Source organism: Phacochoerus africanus, chromosome 3 (genome assembly GCF_016906955.1).
Source record: "Phacochoerus africanus isolate WHEZ1 chromosome 3, ROS_Pafr_v1, whole genome shotgun sequence".
Lineage (NCBI taxonomy): Eukaryota > Metazoa > Chordata > Mammalia > Artiodactyla > Suidae > Phacochoerus > Phacochoerus africanus.
Genome location: NC_062546.1, coordinates 128,777,991 through 128,800,326, shown reverse-complemented (window position 1 = coordinate 128,800,326; position 22,336 = coordinate 128,777,991). Strand labels below are relative to the sequence as shown.

General features: G+C 37.4%; 1 long non-coding RNA gene across 1 annotated transcript in view; it reads left to right on the top strand.

Annotated features, from left to right (window-relative positions):
• The first annotated feature begins 1,171 nt into the window (after positions 1–1,171).
• LOC125122199 (uncharacterized) overlaps positions 1,172–22,336 on the top strand; it is an 83,182-nt gene continuing 62,017 nt past the window's right edge. Inside the window, exons 1-2 of the long non-coding RNA XR_007133726.1 lie at positions 1,172–1,234; positions 11,673–11,813. This is a non-coding gene — a long non-coding RNA (uncharacterized LOC125122199). The remainder of the gene's footprint in view (positions 1,235–11,672; positions 11,814–22,336) is intronic.

Genomic DNA, 22,336 nt, shown 5'->3' with positions numbered 1-22,336 from the left:
TGATGGGAACTCCTCCAATTAATTTTTTTTACTCTTGTCAATTAGATCACTAAATTATTGTTTCACATTAAAGGTTTTGACAGACCTTTGTTACACACTGAGTGTAACTGAAAACCCCTTAGCTTGGCATTGAAATTGTCCTTTCTTGCTGCAGTGGGAGAGAATAATACTTCCTAAGTGTCCTTAGATGATTAAATGACCCACCATGAAATCAGGAAAACAAAATGTGTTGACTGGGATTATTTACTCTCCTTACTTATGTGCCATGGTTGTCATAATTCTCTTTGAAATACTTTATAAAACCATTGGTTATAGAGTTTTGTTTGGAACTGATGTCAGTTTGGTAGACCTCTTCATTGTTTATCAGTTTAGGTGACAAGTTTTCTTATTATTTACCCTCAACCACAGTTGCATTTTATTGCTATAGTAACCATTTAAATTCCTTTTTTAGTAGAAAAACAAAGCATTCTTTGCTGTAGTTGGATGGTTGTCTTCATTTGAAACGGAAACCACAGCTGAAATATTGTATTAACCATTATGTAAGTAATGTACGATTTCAGATTTTAATCAGATAATTTTTCTACCAGTTAGAATAAATTATGGTTTTGGTAACTGCCATACTGGCATTTAAAAATCCATTAATTCAAAACTGGTAATATGTTTCTATATGCATACAACTTTCATCCCCTGTTTATTTAGAAAACAAGCACTTATGGAGTTCATTTAGAAAAGATAATAATCTTTGTTACTTCAACCGATTTTGCACCTTCCTAACCACTAAATTTCCTAACCAGACAAAATTAGAAATATAGCCTGGAAAGGAATCCTTTTCTAGATCAATTTACTTGAAGTATGTAATTCACTATGCTTTTTGGTAAATGGATTGGGATTTTTGTTTCAAGCTGTCACTCTTCAAAAATGTATTTGTCCCAGGCAGGGTTGCTGATGTCACAATTAGGAGTTCACATCCTGGGAGAGGTTTTCAGTTGAAGCTGGGGTGTATCCGATTCAGCCCTGAGGCAGAAAAACTGGACAAAGCAGTTTTTTTCCCCCTTCCCCTTTATAGAGTGTGTGATTTGTGCAACAGCTTTGGCTTGGCAAATAGGGAAGTGTCAGCGCTAAATCAGCTTTACTCTAAGGGCACGGTACGCCTGTGTTTCTCAACCGAGTGATACCCAAATCCAGGACCATTTTACTTCAAGTGGAATACACACACAGAGCAAACATTCTCAAGGTCAGTCTATGTGTTCTTTATTTTTCCACTGTAAGAACCATTTTTTCTTGTTCAGAAAGAGGCAGAGAACTCATTCATGCTTCAGAACAGTAAACTCCATGGAAAAAAAGTGTTCAAAGAACCACTTCTTTTTAAAAAGAAGGTGTTATGTAATCAGTGTTTATGGAACAATCAAATATGGGGGCTGGCAGCCTAGGTTTACCTTTCTGAGCACATGGTTGGCAGTCTATTTGTGGGATGGCCAGATTTCTATGGCATAAGGCAGTGAACAATTGAAGCAAGTACCTATATATTTGAAGCAATATTCTGTGATTTACCTATAATTATAGTATTTCAAGCAGTAGTAGGGTTGAGGGCTGAGTCATTTGGATTATTCTTTCCTTTTCTATTTTATTTTGGTGGAATAAGTAACAGCTAAATGATGTGCTTTTTTGAGATGTGTGTACATATATGTCATTGTTATTATTATTATTTTCATAATTTTGCAGTTCCACACAGCTTACTCTTGTATTAAACAAGATTCAACAACTTGATAAAGAAGACCTGAATTGTCCAGATGCCTGTTTTGGAATGGAGGAGTGTGGATTTTTCTTTTCACTCTATCTCATGCTATTAGAGACAGAGTCACAGGGACAAATGGCTAGGTCTTTTACAGGCACAGGCTCAGTCAATACCTCTGGATCCCTCCCCCACCCCCAATTCTCAGTCATGAATGCTGTCCTATTGTTTCTTTTCAGCTTGTGACACTTCACATCTCTTACCATTTTCCCCTTAGTTTTATATAAATTATGTGTGGATAATGGAATGAAATGGTTTCCATGGAGCTGAACAAATATAGGTCATAGTGTAAGGAACTCTTGAAGTACACAGGTGAATTTGCATATATTTTTAATTATTCAGTTCTATAAGTAGGATGGGAACTGTGAACAAAGTTGAGCTTTCTCTCATTTCATATATATGTATATATATATATATACATATACACACACATTAAAAACTGAAACTACACAAAAAAACTAAAACTTAGTAGATGGAAAATCAGATGGAAAATCTTTTTTTAAATATATTTTTATTACCCAAGTTGTTCTTGTTGTGGTGCCTTGTGTTAAGGATCCAGTGTTGCCACAGCTGTGGCATAGGTTGCAGCTGTGGCTCAGATTTGATCCCTCACCAGGGAACTTCCATATGTCCCAGCAGTGGCTACACACACACACACACACACACACACACACACACATGCATTTATTACCTACTAACTTTCTGCTTACTTTTTGGTGCATCAGGTTGTAAATCTATCTGTGCATTTGTCTCTTTAAGCCTCCCATACATCTAGACTACTCCCCTTTATTTATTTATACATTAATTAAGTCATTCAATAAATATATAAGCTTTGGACTCAGATGGACCTGGAGTTGAATCCTAGTTCCACTCCATGCTAACTTTCATTCAGGAGGAAATTTAGTGAAATTTGCCCAGTGTGAATTTCTTCATAGGTGAGGATGTGATGATTATACTACCTTACAAGGTTGCTGTGATGCAGAAGGATATGTGTATATAAACTCCTCGATCCAAGGCCTGGTGCCTAACATGAGCTATAGTGGCCATGAGAAGGTGACTTGAAGACTTCCAGTTACAAGGAGCATGACCAAGAACATCTGCTTCTGTGATCTGAAATCCAGCAAAGCATTGACAATGAGGCCATGTGTAGGCTGCCTCTAGCCAATGACTGGGTGAATCAAGAAGAGTGAGGAAGGTTCATTCCTGGAAGATAGGAGCCTCCTCAGCATAGTCACTTTGACTCGAGGACATCTTGATGACCTTGGCCTTGTTGAGCCTTCCTTACATGGCAGGGCAGTCTAGGACACTTCCACCCAACCTTGTTTCCTTCTCTTTTACTTGCATTGTGGTCTGAAGACTCCCCCGGCCTTTTTTGGCTCCCTCCTCACATTCTTTCACAGCTGTCTGTGAAATCTTTTGCATCTTGGTGTATGCTTCTCAGAGCACCCACACTAACACAGATATTCACTAATGATAGTTGTTTCAAAGACTGTATTTATTACCTACTTGTTCAAAACATTATTTGGACTCAGTCCATGATGGAAAGTTGAATTAAGCATATTTCATTATTTCAAGGAAGTGGGAACATGATATTTTGATGCATGGCATCGCAAAGCTAAAAGATAAATACTGAAATTTTTTACCTCCTAGATGAAAAGTGCCATAAAAATTAATGACAGACAAAATAAAATTAAAGGTCACCTTTTAAAATAATGTCATTCAGAAATGTGACATCAGTGCATTTCTAGTCTCCTAATTTAACTTTATTCTAGCCTAATTCCTCAGACAAATGTTTATGAAGTAAATTTGCAATGAGGGATTTGTAATGAGGGATTACAGCTTGGGTTTAAGTTAGTCCAAAATATGCTATATATTTTGGTAATCAGTTTTACCAGAACCATGAGAATGTTGGTAGTGGAAAGAGAAAGACATTTGGATTAATTTGACTTCTCCCATTTATTCTGACCTTGGGTCTGTTGCAGGAACTTTTATCTCTTATTTGTTGAGTTAAATTTGAACTAGATGAACAAAAAGGCCCATACCCTTTGATCTTCTGGGTTCAGTAGTTCCACATCTTTTCAGATATATTGATACAGTGATGATTAGAGTATCAAGATACCTCATTTTATTAAAGCTTCTGTAAGTGAACTGACCACCCCCGCTGTTAAAGTTTGGAGAGGGTTTTCTGAAAGAGAAATTATCTTTCCTTTTTCCCTTCTTACTGTCTCAACAAGTTATATATATATATATAGGCATGGATATGTATATGTTTTGGGAGTATTTTGTTTTTAGTTTGATAGACAAAAATCATTGCATACTGCCCTTAAACTTGGGTGATGTTTTAGTTTTTTTAAAGTATAGTTGATATACAATATTCTATTAATTTCAGGTGTACAGCATAGTGATTCAATTTTACATACATATATTTTTTCAGATTCTTTTCCATTATAGGTTATTACACATATTTACTAGAGTTCCACGTGCTATTCAGTACATCCTTATTTATTTTTTTAAATGTCGTGGTGTGTTTGTGTTAATCCCATACTCCTAATTGATCTCTCCCCCTTCCCTTTTATAACCATAAATTTGTTTTCTATATCTGTGAGACTGTTTCTGTTTTGTAAATAATTTCACTTGTATTTTTTTTTTTTAGATTCCACATGTAAGTGACATGATATAATATTTTACTTTAACTTGTTTTACTCGGTATAATAATCTCTAGGTCCATCTGTGATGTATAAATTTTTAATAATTATTTTTTAAAACCTTATAGAGCATTATAGACAAAAATCATTAATTCTCACTCTCCCAGGCAATGTAAGAGGGAGGTATTTGTTATTATAATAATTTTATAGATTAAGATCTTAATAAACCCAAATTTCAATAGCTTTTTCAGGTTCAGAAATAGATCTGACACATGCTGATTTCCAATTTTCACTTGACTCTACAGATATTTCTTATAATTGAGGAAAATTGTGTTAACACACCCAAATATCTTGAATTTTTTCCTTCCATCACAATTCTGTATACCACAGAAGGGCACTAGTAGTTTGATAGTGAATACACATATTAAAGGGGTGGATTAATGAGAATTATCATCCATAATGTGAAATAACTCAGTTATTGCAATCAGCAGTGATCCTTCTTTTTCCATACCAAAGTCAATAAATAGACTTTTAGTACACTCATGTTTGAGGCAGAAAGCTTTCGATTTTCATAACTTTCTTATCTTCCTCCACAACTCTGAGGTAATGTTATGCATCAACTCTGAGGTTGCTCTTGGTCTTCTGGCTACTCAGGACTGCTGAGTCTGGGACTTGAGTATATTTCAGCCTAATCTTCCCCAGCACATTCTCTTTCAACCTACGGCCCTAGACTAACTGTCTGCTTCTGTCTTCCCTCATCATCTTTCTACTCTACTTGGGTTCCTTCACTATAGCCAGAAAATTTTAAAACTAAATATTAAAGATGTGTATCTCCCAAGTCCTCTTGCTACTTCTGCTGGCCGTGCTGTCATATGAAGTATCTATGGGCTGACCCTATCCCCACGGCATGGCATAAATATGAACTTGGGGAATCTTTCTCTCAACAAATCATTTGTGTAATTCTGAGTTCTTAAATATGTCAACAAAGTTTTTTTTTTTTCCCCCCAATGAATGTATAAAACAAGAAGTACATCTGAGGTGCTACCAGCCTAATTCTGGTATGATATTGTTTCTTATTCCTTAAGCCTGTGCTGTCATCTTAGAACTTGTGAATATATTTTTCCTAAAGCTCTTATATCGACTTAAAGTTTTTAGATTCTCTGTGCTTTTATGCTCAATAAATCCCTTAATTTTTCTCCTATAAATATGCAGGCAGAAAAATGATAAGGCTAGTCTTTCTCAATTTTATGTTCTCTTCTGTAAATATTGCTTAAACTTTCGTCAGTTGCTCTTGCTTGAATTGTGTGAGATGAAGTTTGATTTTTCGCAAAATTGCATGAGTCATTAATGTCTAAACAGGTCCTGAAATTCCACATAGAAATATAACTTCGGGGGCTTTCCCACCTGAGGGGCGAGGACTTAGAGGAGTATGGATGTCTGGCCACTTATCCAGTTACCAACTTAAACCTTTCTCTGAATATCCACAGATCAGCTTTTGGAATATTCCAGAGGGAAAAGACGCTTCTGTGGCCGAATCATTTTAGGAAGTGCTGCATATTTGAACTCTTCCTGTCTTTGTTCTTCAGGTGGACCTGACCTTAAACCTTGATCAGAAAAATTGTCCATAGCCTATTTTCTACAATATTGGGAGAGAAGTGTCCATGGGCTCTTTTTGTCATATATCCCAGCATTTTAGAAAACTTGCTACCCAGAAATGCTAACATCTTGCATCTAAATTTTGGAGCCTATAGTTGACTCTAATTTGCCATTGATCAAATGCTGTTGTTTAGCTTGTTACTTTCTTGAGGGAATAGGAAGCATCTTTATGCAACTATGTGACACAGTGACATGTATTAAATATGTGAGTTATATTAATACTTCCATAAATACATTGGTGCCAAACAAATAAAAAGCAGAATATTCTTGTTACATAGGTAGCTGCCTGGGTAAGAGGAAAGGCTAACATCTTTTTTGTAAAGACCCCATTAGTATGTTAGCTCTTAATCTTGGCTTGTATAATAGAATCACTTGAAGTGCTTTAAAAGAATTGTGATGCCCTGGTGTCACTGCAAACTAATTAAATCAGACTCTCCAAGGAGTGAAGGGATATGGAACCCAGGCATCATCATTAAAAGTCCTCAGAAATGCTGATATATGGCCAGAGCTGGGAACCACTAGTTAGACAAATGTCAACTTAAGTCTAATGATTTTCTTTATGAGTGTAGGTTGGTGCTGAATAGTTGGGTTTTGTGGCTTGTGGGTCACCTCCTGAGGAAATGCTTTGGGCTCCTGGGACTTTAATTCTACAAAGTACACCTTGGGGTATGAAACAACCTCTGTGTGTGCTGCCAAAGAGCTGACCTGACCAGTTGGTTAAGGCAATTCAAGGGCAAACAAAAGCTTGTGATTGCCCCAAAGGAACTGTGAGCTTCAGGTTCCCAGGAATGGAGTGAAACCAGGTTACACTCCCAGAAGCTTTAGTGTAGGAACAGAAAGTCAAGAAAAACAACAACAACAAAAAAAACCAAACATGGGTCAGCTCCTCCCCTTCTTTCACATACTTTCAGATACCACTTTCTATAACCTTGGGGTCCAGGACACTCATTTATTTCTTATGAACCTCCTCTGGCAGTTAAATCTCACCTAAATCTTGAACTTGAAGGTATGGTATGCCAATGTAAATTATTAACAACAATATAATGAGTTTACATGGAAAAAATTAAAAACAGAAAAAGACCAGGCTAAACCAAACCAAACCAAAACCTTTGTAATCTATTAAGCCTGAGTAGTAAATATTTGGATGAATAAGCAGATGGGTAGTTTACATCAGAATCATTCCCAATGAAATCACTGCCATGAACATATGGGTGCATGTATCTTTTTCAATGAAATTTTTGTCTGGATATATGGCCAGGAGTGGGATTGCTGGATCATATGGTAGTTTTATATTTAGTTTTCTGAGGTACTTCCTTACTGTTTTTCATAGTGGTTGTACCAATTTACATTCCCACCAACAGTGTAAGAGGGTTCCCTTTTCTCCACACCCTCTCTAGTATTTGTTATTTGTTGACTTGTTAATGATAGCCACTCTAACTGGTGTGAGCTGGTATCTCATTGTATTTTTTATTTTTATAATTTCTCTAATAATTAGTGACGTTGAGGATTTTTTCATGTGCCCACTGGCTATCTGTATGTCTTATTTGGTAAAATGTCTATTTAGCACAGCACTATTCACAATAGCTAAGACATGGATACAACCTAAATGCCCATCGACAGATGAATGGATCAGAAAGATATGGTACATATATACATTGGGATACTACTTAGCCATAAAAAAGGACAAAATAATGCCATTTGCAGCAATATGGGTGGAACTAGAGACTCCCATACTGAGTGAAGTAAGTCAGAAAGAGACAGACACGACATGATATCACCTATATGTGGAGACTAAAATATGGCACAAATGACCTACCTACAAAACGGAAAATATCACGGACATGTAGGATAGACTCATGATTTCTGGGGGAGGAGGAGAGGGAGTGGGATGGATTTGGAGTCTGGGGTTAGTAGATGAAAACTCTTGCATCTGGAGTGGATGAGCAATGAGATCCTTCTGTATAGCTCAGGGAACTATATATCTAATCACTTGTGATAGTACATAATGGAAGATAATGTAAGAAAAAGAATGTATACATATGTATGACTGGGTCACTTTGCTGTACAGCAGAAATTGACAGAACATTGTAAATAAATCATAATGAAATGAAAATAAAAAAGAAAATCACTGCCTTTCTTTCTTCCCATGTTGTTGATTCCTTTCTCAGGGCTGGAGCTTGGTTCTGATCCTGTGGGACCAGCTTATCTTAGTGCGTCTCTAGGACCTGTTAGTGTACTGTCCATCCTCTCCCACTCCCAAGGGCAAACACCCAGGTCACATGGCAGAGGAAGCTGGCTGATATGCTTAGATTCTGATCTCAGTCCCCAGAAAGCCTGGATGGCTTTGGGGTGGCAGATGCCAGATGGCAGCCTCCTCTGGTACCTCAGCATGTACTGCAAATGTGATCACTTGCTACGTGTCCCATGACATGAAAAAGTTTGGGAGGTATATGTTTTCATGTCCAAAATTGGATTATTTTTCTACTTAGCAAATTCTATCTATTAGAAAACAAAACTCTACATTTCAATTTATCATTTAAACCTTGACATGCATGTGTTGGCCCATAATGAGACCTGATTTCTATGAATGAATTTCTTTTAAACAGGTCTCAGGAAATTTATGTTTTTCAAATCCTGAATGTTACTGACCTTTTCGAGTCCCCCCCTCCCCGCCCAAGTCCTTTTGCTAGGTGTTACTCACATGGAGAGGAGGAGATGGAGTAGAGTTCTGAAGCAAAGGAAAACTTTATTCTTCGATCAAAGAATGGAGAGCTGTGAGTTTCAGCTCCAGATAGTGCTCCCCTAGACAGCGGTGGAGGTGGGCGGGCGCAGCTTTACTGGGCTGTTGTCAGCGGGAATGGTGGGTGGAGCTTCCTCTGGTTAGCGCAGGCGCAGCTCTGCTCAAGATCCTCGTGCTAGAGTAGCGTCTCAGCACACGCCTCAGCACACGCCTCACCACACGTGCCTGGTCGCAACATCCAGCTGAGGTGTCCCGCGCAGCGCATCTGCTCACGGTCCAATGAGTTGAGGTGTAGGTGCTGCTGTTTTGCACCGGGAACTCTGCTCTGAAGGGCTGAGTCTGAGGCCTCTGCACGCGGCACCCAATTAACAAGTGCAGCTAGACTGAGCACAATGGAAAAAAAGGTTAGAGTTTATTTTATTACCCAGATTCAATTTTAATTTCCCGGAAATAGTTAATGGGCTTTGCCGAGGACAAGTCGTCAGAAAAAGATGAGTCCAGAATTCAGGAAAACAAGAGAATGCATTATAATTTTCCTGTGAGAACAATAGCTTAGTAATCAAGAGGTTCCAGGTTTGAAGGAATTAACTGATGTTAAGTCAAAAACAAGAGCAGGAAATACCGACAAGGGAGTTGAGGACTCCAAACAGCAGAACTGGAACTAGGAGAAGTGGTCACCATTTCATCAGTCAGTCTTGTAGGTAGCTGTTGCTTGGTTTTAAGGGTGTGTTTATTGCTCTATTGCTGACACAGCCATTCTTGCAAATAAAACATATTAATAAGTTTATGCACATAGTATATTTTACATAAGTCCTCTGAGTGCTCTTCCATGTGATAAGTTTTGGGAGAAAAGTGATTCAAATAGTACCTATTTGACTACTCCTGGAGTTTTCCAGTATTTAGTATTTGCTGGAGGCTATAGTTCTAAGTACTTTAACAGAAAAAGTACAAAGAAAAAAAGAAGTGAATTCAGTAATCTGACAAGTGAAATACCAATCTACAATCTAAATAGCAATATCAATAGCAATATCAATTTCAAGAGCCAAACCAAAATCAGAGCAAGCAGATAAAATATTTTGGTCATTAAAAAAATGGATTAGTGTGTGTCAAGTTATTTGCACCCAAATATCCAGCTTGAATGTCCTTTTGGATGCATTCTGAACAATGCAAAATGAAAGAAGCTTTTCTACATCTGGAATATATGTCATGGAACAAATGTTATGACTATTTGATATGGTCATTAATGGTTTCTGTGTTTAGAATTTCATTTTAAGAGTAATAACTTTTAAATCTTTATGGCATTGTCTTTTCATTTTTAAAATAGTTTCTAATTGGCATTTTTGTACTAATGATTTCTTCTGTATTTTCAGTTATCAAATATTTATATCATAAAAATCATTTTTGTTAGTGAATTTTAATATATATTGTTTATAATATTAACAAACCATGAATTTATTATTTATTACTGACTTTTTTTTTTGTCTTTTTGCCTTTTCTAGGGCCGCTCCTGTGGCATATGGAGGTTTCCAGGCTAGGGGTCTAATCGGAGCTGTAGCCACTGGCCTACACCAGAGCCACAGCAGCGTGGGACCTGAGCCGTGTCTGCAACCTATACCACAGCTCATGGCAACGCTGGATCCCTAACCCACTGAGCAAGGCCAGGGACCGAACCTGCAACCTAGTCGGATTCGTTAACCACTGCTCCACGACGGGAACTCCCATGTATTACTGACTTTTGACTAGAAAACCTGTGAAAATTTAGTAGAAAACCTCTATCAGAAAAATGATTTGTTGTTTATTATTATTAAGGTCACTTCATTTTTATTTTTAAATATAAAATGTTACCAAAAATACAGAATGCTTTGATTTGGGGAATTTCAGAGAATTTCTTGTGTCCTAATTCTGGAGATTAATATCAGAAATCCGCAAGACTAAGATATAAAACAGAGATATCCTGGGACCAGTATCAGGGAAAGAGAAGATCAGCATGAAGCCTAGGAGGCAGAAGAGTTGGAAGGTTAAGCCAAGTTCAATTACAGGGTGTCAGGACGAAAGACACCAGGAGCAGAATGGCGTGGATACCAGAATTGGAATCCTGAAGACACATCAAAGTCAGGAAACATCAGAGGCAAATGAGGGGGCAGAAGAAAGGGAGTTAAAAAGGAAACTAATTCCAGGGGTCAACATCTTCTGAATCAAGATTGCTTTATAATGCCTGAGCTTAGATCTCTGTGGTCCCTGAGGCAAGAGATTTTAAAGGAACAGCCAGTGTTGCTTCCTTCAGAATTTAAGGATTTAAGGACATGCATTTGATAAATTCACCTTTTGGAAATTGATCAATGGAGAATGGTGATAGGAAAGAAATCTATTTCTGTAATCAGAACTCTTCTTACACTTCTATTTATTATTTATGCATAACTGATCTTCCCCTTTCCTAATTTATAAGGGGAAGACTGGAGGGGTGGTGCATAGGAAGATAGAGAAGAGAGGAAGAAAGGCTGGGGGAGAAGGAGATAGGTGGAAATGGAGTCATTTTTAATCTGGGGAAGAGAGAAAGTTGAGGTTTTTTTTAATCCATATTTTCTTCCCATAGGAGCAAAGGAAAGGGAAGTATTTTTCATCCAAGTTTAGTGAGGGACCTTCAATATAATTGCTTGTAGAAATTGAAGGTGCCTGCAACAAACTAAGGCATCCTGGTCCTTATCTAGACTAATCTGATTGGTGTGACTACTTGGGCAGGAGGAGAGGGGAGTTGGAGAGAAATGTCAGGCAGAGAGAAGCCTACAACCTGACTGTTTGGTGTGGCACTAATGTGGTTTGTTGCTCTGGATCTCTGCAGTCTTACAAAATGGCCAGACCTCATCCAATTGGCTGAAGATCCACCTAAGAGGACTGAATGCGCGATCCTGCTGCAAGAGGCATGGTGGACGCCTACCCAGTGGGTTAGAAGAGGTTGAGCAACACAAGTCTTCCACACCAGGTATCAGTTGAAATGGGGATGGGCTGCACCCCAGCTATCTCAGGGCACTCACCTGTGCCCTGGGGAGCACCAGCGTTTGTGCATGGCCACACAGTAGGTTTCACGTAGCAAAATCAGCAGAGTAGATTCCAATTGCATGTTTAGGTTCTTTCCCCTTTTAAACATATTTCTCCTAGGTAATCATAATCCATGGGTTATTTCATTGTCACTTCAACTGTTTCAATTGCTCTGATCTTTTATAGTTCTTTAACAATGCCATGTTTCCTTTTGTGTCTAGGCTTTTACATTTATTGTTCCATTTGCTCAAAACACTTTTCCTCCTGTTCAGTGACTCACTAACTCCTACTAATTCTTTCAAAGTTTCAGCTTAATGTTGCTCCTTTAGGGAGCTCTTCCTTAAATTCCTAGGGGTTTTATCCTCCCATACTGTGCTTTCTTATTCTGAAATTCCTGCTCCCCCAAAAATGTGTCAGGAATAATACCTCTTATTCAAAATTGTACTCCAGGACCTACCACTGGGCTTAGTGGAGTATGAATAGTTAATGTATATCCTTGTCTGAACAAATGAAGGAAACCAACTATAGCCACAAAAGGAGGAATGAGAGAGGTAGATTCGTATTATGCATATCAATCAGTTCTGTACTTCGGACCATTTGCACTTGGAAGCATTGCTATGGCCTAATCAAAAGTAAGTTTTGTCTCTAGCTATTTACCCACAGGCAGTCACGATTCATATATATCTACATTGACAATGTTGATTTTGATTGTTTTATTATTTTTGGCAAAGCTCAGGTGTGGGAAAGCAGTCGTGGTTGTACCCAGGTAGGCCTTTCACAGAGAGGGAGCTGGGGCGGTTTACAGAAGATGGCCTGAAGACACTTAAGGAATCACTTATTTTAAAGATCTCTAACTTATTAGTCCATACTGTGCCAGAATTCCAAAGCAATTGAAATACTCCTTTGAAAGTGAAGGTACACTAAAGAGAGATGCCTTCTGGGGGTGGGTGGTGAGGAGTAATGTGGAATATGAAACAGCTCTCCTTTGGTGGTCTTAGGTTCCTATGTCTGTCATCTTCTACTCAAGATCTATATCTCCTCTTCCAGTCTTGTAGGTCTTGCTTGTTGAGTACAACAGGAGGCCAAAGACCACTGGGGAATCTTTAGTTTCTTTAGCAGGAGAGGAGGTGCATGGCCAAATGCATGGCATGTCATGGCATGGCATTTCTGAGTTTCCTGTTAGCTTTGAAAATCCACAGTTTCATCTAAAATGGGGCATTTTATTGAAATGAAACAGCCCTGGACTAGGAGTCAAAGACTGAGTGTTTTGTAATTAACAACCTTGGATGTCAGTTAATTTCACCAAATTTTAGTTGCTTCCTCTGAAAATTAAGTGTTGTAATTTATGATGTCTTAGGCCTTTTCCAACCTTAACATTTAATAAATATTGATAATTATTCCCAACTATGGAAAATAAGGAAGAATAAACTTTGAAAATTCTCTTTTGTAATAATGCAATAATTTTACTTATGAGAAGGATGGGAAATGGGTAATAAATATATTAAAAAGGGAGAGAGACATTTATCTAGAACTCACCAAAATATATTAAAGAAGAAATCTCCTGAACATGAATTTTTATTGAAATGTCCATCTTTCCTCTCTGGGAAATTGAAGGACCAAACACTTGAGAAAGATGATCCAAATAGCAAAGTTTCTGGCAGGTTAAGGGAAGGGGTGTGAGAACAAGATTACTTTTATGAGACATATTTAAGAGAGAAATTCTGGATGACTTTGGCTTTGGCAAAATCTTCCCAGGCGATAAAGGTCATATGAATTTCTCCAATATATCTGTGAATGGATTGATGTGTTACTGCATTTCTATTACTCTGTGAGTGAACCTCGCAAACTCCAGGTACTTTACTTCCATATTATGAGTTGAAAGGGATAAGAGGGATTAAGAAAAAGTAAGATTCCCATTTACTCTTTTGTAAAAATTTCAAACCAAGTTTGCTTCCACCATGTACAAAGAGGCATTAGGCAAGGGGCTTACTCTTTGTGTGAGAAGTTGCTGCATGCTGCAGAAATCTGTGGCTGGGCTCTCAAGATGGCCTATTGAAGGCCAGAGGTCTCCTTTCTCCTGAAATTCAAAGGTCTGGCTATAGGAGAGAAGCATGCAGGGAAGATTCCTCCACAAAAGGTCGAAGTTGGCCCCTCATCCGAGACAGATACCATCATAGGGCAACAGGGGGTCTCAAGATCAGTGGGTTGAATTTCCTGCCTCTCTTTAGGGGCCTTCACACTTACAAAAATTAATCCTTTTGATTGACTCTGTCTCCTAATCTTGAAGATAAGCTCAGAACATTTACCAGTTCTCAGCACTGTTTACCAGGCCAAGTCTTAGCACCAAATTATGAATTTTGTCATCAGTGACCTTTCCAACCTTCCCTTTTTACTTGCCCACTTGGTAACTCAAGTCCTCTGCCTTCCTTTTCCGTCAAAGTGTTTGGGATTGTTAAGGATTTAAAGCGATCAAATCATTTAATCTTTTCATTTTCAGAAGAGAAAACTAAGATCTAAAGAGGTTAGATGACTTCCCTAAAGATATGCTTTTAAATCCTCTTGGTGATTTCAATATAAGGCGTCTGAGTTACTGATGTTGGGGAATCATTATTAATTGGTTTCATATGTAGGTCACAAAAATTTTAATTTGGTACTGCTTATCATTTCCAGATATTCAAGTGTCAATGCAGGTATGTTTCAAGACAATTTAAATATATATATTTATATATATTATGTGTATATATATATATATATATAAAATCTCCACCTATCGTTCATTTTTTAAAACTTCTTAGCAAAATCTTTTGGGATATGAGTTCTTTGCCACTATTTTGAAAACAATTTTAAACTATGAAAGTAAAAATTGTCTTCCACTTAAAGAGTATAGATCTAAGAAAAAGGAGTAAACAAATTAAGTTTGTGAAACATTAACAAGACATTAGTGATTCAAATACTGTAGAGCGTGAACACAACTGTCAGGTGGACTTCTATTAAAAAAACTAGGTTACTTGCTTCTTGGGTAAGCATGTAGGTAAGACATCTCAGGGCTGGCATGCAAGGTTGACTAGACTGGAAGGCAGAGGCATCTGGCCTAGGAATCCTAAAGTGCTATCAATCTTGCTCAAGACAGCTATTTCCATCTCCTCCACATTTTTTGTAACCCTGCTTGATGCAAAACGGTTCCCAGGAGGCTTCTACCTGCCAAATGAACTTCGGCTTTTCTATAGAACCACTGATGTGGGAAATCTTACAAATAAGCAACCTCAGCGGAATCTTTTATCATTGACATATTTGCATCACCTTGTCCTTGTTCCCAATGTAAAGGTTTCGCTACCTGCTGAATTGGTCTTCTCAAGTTTATTTTGTCAACTCTGTCAGAGAGAGTTATGATGGATTTTTAGTGTGGAAAAGAAGTTGTTAGTCTTTCAGGTAAATGTTGCATCTTTGGATATATTTTCTTTCTTTTTTTTTTGGTCTTTTGTTGTTGTTATTGTTGTTGTTGTTGTTGCTATTTCTTGGGCTGCTCCCGCAGCATATGGAGGTTCCCAGGCTAGGGGTTGAATCGGAGCTATAGCCACCGGCCTACGCCAGAGCCACAGCAACGCGGGATCCGAGCCGCGTCTGCAACCTACACCACAGCTCACGGCAACGCCGGATCGTTAACCCACTGAGCAAGGGCAGGGACCGAACCCGCAACCTCATGGTTCCTAGTCGGATTCGTTAACCACTGCGCCACGACAGGAACTCCTGGATATATTTTCCAATAAAATGTTTTAGTGCTGAAGTAAACAAAATTGTATAATTTTTGTGAACTTATTAGAAATCCTCCTAGATGTCAATGTTACTAATTTTATTAAAATAAACATTAAAACATTTTCTATAACTTAAAACAGGGTCTTAACATACTGAGAAATCATAATTTAACATTAAAGGAAATATTAAACATCAGCAGAGTATCTGATTTTTTTTTAACAATTTAATGAATATTTTAGGAGTTCCCATCATGGCTCAGAGGTTAATGAACCCAACTAGCATCCATGAGGATGTGGGTTCGATCCCCAGCCTCGCTCAGTATGTTGAAGATATGGTGAGCTGTGGTGTAGGCTGGTGCTACAGCTCTGATTTGACCCCTAGCCTGGAAACCTCCACATGCCATGGGTACAGCCCTAAAAAAAAAAAAAAAAAAAAGGCAAAAAAATTTAATGAATATTTTATACTTATTTTTAATGTTCCTTTTTTAGAAACCAGCATATAAGTTGTTGGTTAATGTTATAATCCTCAATGGAGAACTAGACCACTCAGACTTCTTGCCTTTGCCATATTTGCCCTGAGTGTACTTTTCTCTTCCTAAACTCAGTGGTTTATTAGACGTAACTTCAAAGAAGAACCTCTTCTATTTGCTGTGCCTCCCATCAGCCATTTATGTCATTTGAATAATCAGGTACACATTTTTAGAAGTCTTCTTTAAGGAGGTAATATTTCTTTTTTATGGAAAGTAGAACATGTGAAAAGACAAATGCATACAATGTGAATAAAAAGATTTAGGAGTTCTCATCATGGCTCAGTGGAAACGAATCTCACCAGCATCCATGAGGATGCAGGTTCAATCCCTGGTGTCCCTCAGTGGGTTAAGGATCCAGCATTGCTGTGAGCTATGGTGTAGGTCACTGATGAGGCTCAGATCTGGCATTGCTATGACTGTGGTGTAGGCCAGGGGCTACAGCTCTAATTTGACCCCTAGCCTAGGAACCTATATATGCCGTGGGAGTGACTATAAAAAGACCAAAAAAGAAAAAAAAAAATTAAAGCCTGCCAAATAAGGTCATAGACTTTTGGCTTTAAGTCTGTCTGTGAAGGACTCTCACCTCTTTCCATTCTTGTCAGTAGTGGGTTGTGCTTGTGTTACTGGTATTTGAATTACTTTCCTTAAATACATCTTTTCTTTTTATTATTTATTTATTTTTCCACTCTACAGCATGGGGACCAAATTACACTTATATGTATACATTTTTTTCCTGCCCTTTGTTCTGTTGCAATATAATTATCTAGACATAGTTCTCAAAGCTACTCAGCAGGATCTCATTGTAAATCCATTCCAAGTTGTATCTGACAATCTCAAGATCCCCATCCCTCCCACACCCTCCCTCTCCTCCTGGGCAGCCACAAGTCTATTCTACAAGTCCATGACTTTCTTTTCTGTGGAAATGTTCCTTTGTGCTGTATATTAGATTCCAGTTATAAGTGATATCATATGGTATTTGTCTTTGTCTTTCTGACTTATTTCACTCAGTATGAGAGTCTCTAGTTCCATCCATGTTGCTGCAAATGGCATTATGTCATTCTTTTTTATGGCTGAGTAGTATTCCATTGTGTATATATACCACATCTTCCGAATCCAATCATCTGTTGATGGACACTTGGGTTGTTTCCATGTCTTGGCTATTGTGAATAGTGCTGCAGTGAACATGCGGGTGCATGTGTAAAGACATCTTTTCATTCAGTGTCCTAAAAGTGTCTGGAGCCATTCTAGGTCTGCTGCTGTGGATTAGCTGCTACACAAAATCTTACTGTATACTCTTGGAAGCATGAAGACAATGTCCTGTGTGCATCCTTTATGGAGAACAACAGAAGCTAGTCTCTTCTACCAAAGTGAATTTAAATGCCAGTCCATGGGAAGGAAGTTTCCAAATTTGGGATTGCCAAGGACCAAATTCTACCATCTAAGATTAGAAAAGCTGAAAAAACAAACAAAAAACAAACTTGGTGTTCCCTGGTGGCTCAGTGGGTTAAGTATTGGCATTATTACTACTGTGGCTTGGGTCACTGCTATGGTGTGGGTTTGATCCCTGGCTTCATAACTTCCATATGATTCAGGCACAGTCCCCAAAAATAAGATTATAAAAATGGAATATATTCTCATTTCTAATTAACTTTGATGATGCTGATTCTCCATAGAAAGGGTAGTGACGAGGCTTTCAGAAATCTTGGTTCATATGGAAGGCCAAGATGCCAGTGTGGATGAAATCAGTGATTTAGGCTTTTTTTTTTTGTTTTTGTTTTTTTTTCTGTATTTTATCCTTTAAGGGCCGTGCCTGTGCATATGGAGGTTCCCAGGCTAGTGGTCTAATTGGAGCTGTTGCTGCCGGCCTATGCCAGAGCCATAGCAATGCCAGATCCAAACTGTGTCTGTGACCTACACTACAGCTTACAGCAATGCCGGATCCTTAACCCACTGAACGAGGCCAGGGATTGAACCCACAACCTCATGGTTCCTAGTCAGATTTGTTTCCACTGCGCCACTACAGGAACTCCTAGGCTTATTCTTTTTTTATGCAGAAACAGTGGTACATTTAGATATGATCTTATGCTACAGGCCATGCCCAGAACTCTCCATGTGAAGGTAGTGGTAGGCTTATGGACAGGGCTGCAAAATTCTACTGTACTGCTGTGTTGCTGGTTGTGCCACATTTATCATCACCCATCTCTTGTGTGCTGGTGTATGTTTGTGCATGTGTGTGTATTTCTATTCCTTTCTCTGAAATTAGCATCTGTAGCATTACTTATTTATTTTTTCTAACTGCTTAGAGCCATTGCAAAGAAAGAAAACACAAATTATGAATAATTAGAATTGGTAGCGTTTACACACTCTGGCAATTCAAAATTACTCACTATATGCAAAATGCCAAGCGAAGGGATAGGTAGGGTTCAAGGTGGAATAAGATAACTCAGCCCTTTTGGGATACTGTAATCTGGGGTGGTGAAATAGGCAAATCTAGAAGTAGTTCTTCTGCAGGGGAGACCAGGATGAATGGCCCCATAGAGGTGAGGTACAGCATTGAGAACATGGGCTCTGGCTTCAGACTGTCTTGCAAATTCAGTTCTTGTAGCTTAACATGCATGTGATCTTGGAAAATGATTTAATCTCTGGCAGCCTCAGTTTCCTCATCTGAAAAATTGCAGTTAAAATGGGACCTACCCTGTGGAGTTGTTGAGAGGATTAAACATGGTATTTATGTTAAAGTTCCTTTTAAATTTATTTAATTTATTATTTTATTTTTATTGAAATACTATTGACGTACAATATTATGTTTCAAGTGTACTACGTAGTGATTTGACATTTACATGCATTATGAATGGTCATGTGATAAGTCTAGTAACCATCTCTTCCCATACAAAATTATTACAGTATTATTCCCCATATTCTTTATGCTATATATTACATCCCTGTGGCTTATATATATTGTATATCTGGAAGTTTGTGCCTCTTAATCTCCTTCATCTATTTCGCTTAACCTCCCACCCTCCTCCCCTCTGAAAACCACTCCTTTGTTCTATGAATCTATCTTCATTTTGTTTTGCTTTGTTTTTTAGACTTCACATATGAGTGAGGCCATATGGTATTTGTCTTTCTCTGTAGGACTTGTTTTACTTAGTATGACACCCTCTAGGTCCATCCATGTTGTTGCAAATGACAAGATTTTTTTTTATGGTTGGGTAATATTCCATTTTATTTGTAAACCATGTCTTCTCTATCTGTTCATTTATCAATTCATGCACACTTAGGTTGCTTTCTTATCTTAGCTATTGCAAATAATTACAATAACTTATGTTAATTTTTTCTAAGACATAATGTCAGCCACACAACAATCCTTATAGCTAAATAAGTGTTGCCTATCCTTATAAACAAAGTCCCACGGGAATATGGGGTGCTAAGATGTATGTATGATTGAAAGAGTAAAATAAATATGTTTTCATAGATGATTATAATTTAAGGCTACCTAGAGGTGGATTTAATTTACATATACTGGTAAGTTATGCAGGTTTTGCATGTCTGTTCAGTCTGTTATTCAGTGACAAAATGCGTATTTACAACAGCAATTAAAGCAACTTAAAGTACCACTGTAATACATCACAGAGTATCTTTGTAAGGAAACAGTTGCTGTAGATAATTTTAGATGCTCACTATTTTATAAATATTTTAAGAAGTAAAAAACAGCAGTAAAGTGTAGTGCTATTATTTTAAACCCAGAAATCTAAAACTGTTATGGAAGAACTCTAAAAAGCCTTTTAATAAAGGCAGATGTTTCTCACTGCATGAAAGATCTACCTTTGAGTACCTGATTACTGAATTAATGTAATTTTGTAGCATCTTTAAAAAATACATATTCAACATTGTTTTCAATATTGCTTAAATAAAAATTTGCAGGTATTGACTTTTTGCGCATAAAGATTGTAGCCAGGTCGAAAGCATAGAATGATAGGCGACTTTGAAATGATGTTAATAAATATCTGTTTTCTTAAAGTTTGCCCAGGAAGAAGTGCAAAAAGGAGCTCTGAGAATAATGTGGACTCTATCACAACAAGACTTACTAGTGATAGAAGACACTGTGAGGAGGAGTAGGTTTGTTTTCAGTTGTGGTTGAAGCAGAGGAACTCACCTTCCTCAGAAATTAATGGAAGCTTTCAATCTTGCTGGCACCGCTACTTTATCATTCATATGGCTAAACAGACAATCAATTTAGTGGCAATGTATGGGAATGAAGGGAAGGAACAAATAAGCTATGAATGATGAGAACAGAAAAATCAAAACCCCCTCCCTTATTCTTTTTTAATGGCTAATACCAACAGGGACAAGACTAGTAAAAAGAGGTTAATGAATTGCAAAGATCCTTTAGAAAGTGATTGACTGGTATTGAAGCACAGTCAAATCAGTCATAAATATTTACTTTTATTAGCAACAGTGGGTTGCCTGTTATTTTCAATTGATTTTTAAAGCAGGCAAAAGTCTACCACTGTGACTATTTTCAAATGTTCACAATTTTGTCAATATTTCTCTGCTCTAAACAATTCCAGAACACACACAGCCTCCTAAACCCTTATTTCAGTGTATTTTTTTTTTCAGCACAATTTCCGAATGATTACAAATGACAAGTTAAAGTGAGGTACCCTATATCATTAAGAATAATTATCATCTTTTCATTTTGACATTTGTTCAAATGCATAGAATGGCAGCAATTGTGGGATTAATGTTCTTTGATAATCTATATTCCACTACCATTGACTTGCTAACCTGCAGTTGTGTTATTTGCTTTACCACGTGAAAATGAACCATAAGAGAAACCTCTTAAAAAAAGAATCCAGTCAGTGTAGCAGCGACTAGAAGAACTACAAGAGTTAACAGGGCAACACCGTTCCAGTTTTTGAACAGTGTGCAATCTTGCTGTTTACATCATTGGATAAAATGCTGCTTTATTTTGTAAAATCCAATCCGATATAAGGACATTTTCCTGAAACTTGCTGTCTAGACCATCAAAAAGATGGAAATTGCTTTTAACACAGTGTTTGTAACATTAAGATCCAATAATTCAATTCAAAGGAACATAACAAAAGGAATTTCCTACAGATAACAACAAAGAGTTAATATTTCCCAGGGCAGACAAGTTTCCAATTCAATTAGTTTTAATGAACCTTCTGCTCACTGGTTACTGAACTAGAAAGAACAGCAATAAATGCCCAGAGGAAAGAGAGAGAGGATATTAAAGGAGGGTTAGTGTATAGTATATAAATTTCCAAGTTGACTAAAAGAGTAGCCTTGATGTAGTTTTGGGAGCTAAAGACAGAGAATCCAGTCTGTCTTCTGAGTTTAGTGTACGGGAATAGCGAATCTCAGCCAGTTGTTCCGTGTGATAAAACAAACACTAGTCCATCCCCTCTGTCTATTACTAAAATAGTTAATAGAATATATAATACAGTCATACAGGTTCTTAAAAGAGCTGAGCATGTTCTATAAGGAAAACATAAAATGAATTCTTTACTAATAGCCAGCAAACAGATTTGTTGTTTTATACATATATAGGTGTATACATCTAAGATAAATGTGTATCTTTCAATTTTTTTAAAGTTATGATAGATTTTTCCAGTTTTTATATAACAGAAAGTATATTTTCACTCACACATGGAAGAGAATAGACATAAAGTTGTGAAAGTAAAAAGCTGCCATACACAAGTAATTTTTTATTTGAGATCCAGAGAATGAGTTTTACCCTAAGAATTTAATGGGTTTCATATTTTTATTTGATTCTGATGGTCACCTTAAACCTGTAGTATAGCACAGCAAACTTATATTTCCAGGATCAAGCTGCAAATCATACTGTGGTTAAACATGCCCACCCTCACAGATATGATTGTATAAATGTACAAATCCACTCCAGTTAAATATTTGAAATAAATAGTAGAGTCCAGCAAGAGCCTCCATGGCTATTGTTGTTTCTAGTAAGTATTGTCAGGAATTCTTTCCATTTCTTGAATTTCTTAAAAAAAAATTCCTAGTCATACTCTCATTATGTTGAATTATCCTTTATGTTCTTAGTTACAACCTGGTTCCCGCCAATGTTTTGGGACTCTTTTTCTGGATACTGAACATTAAAAGTTCTGAGTGCTTAAAAGGAATTGATACTTTTTTCATAC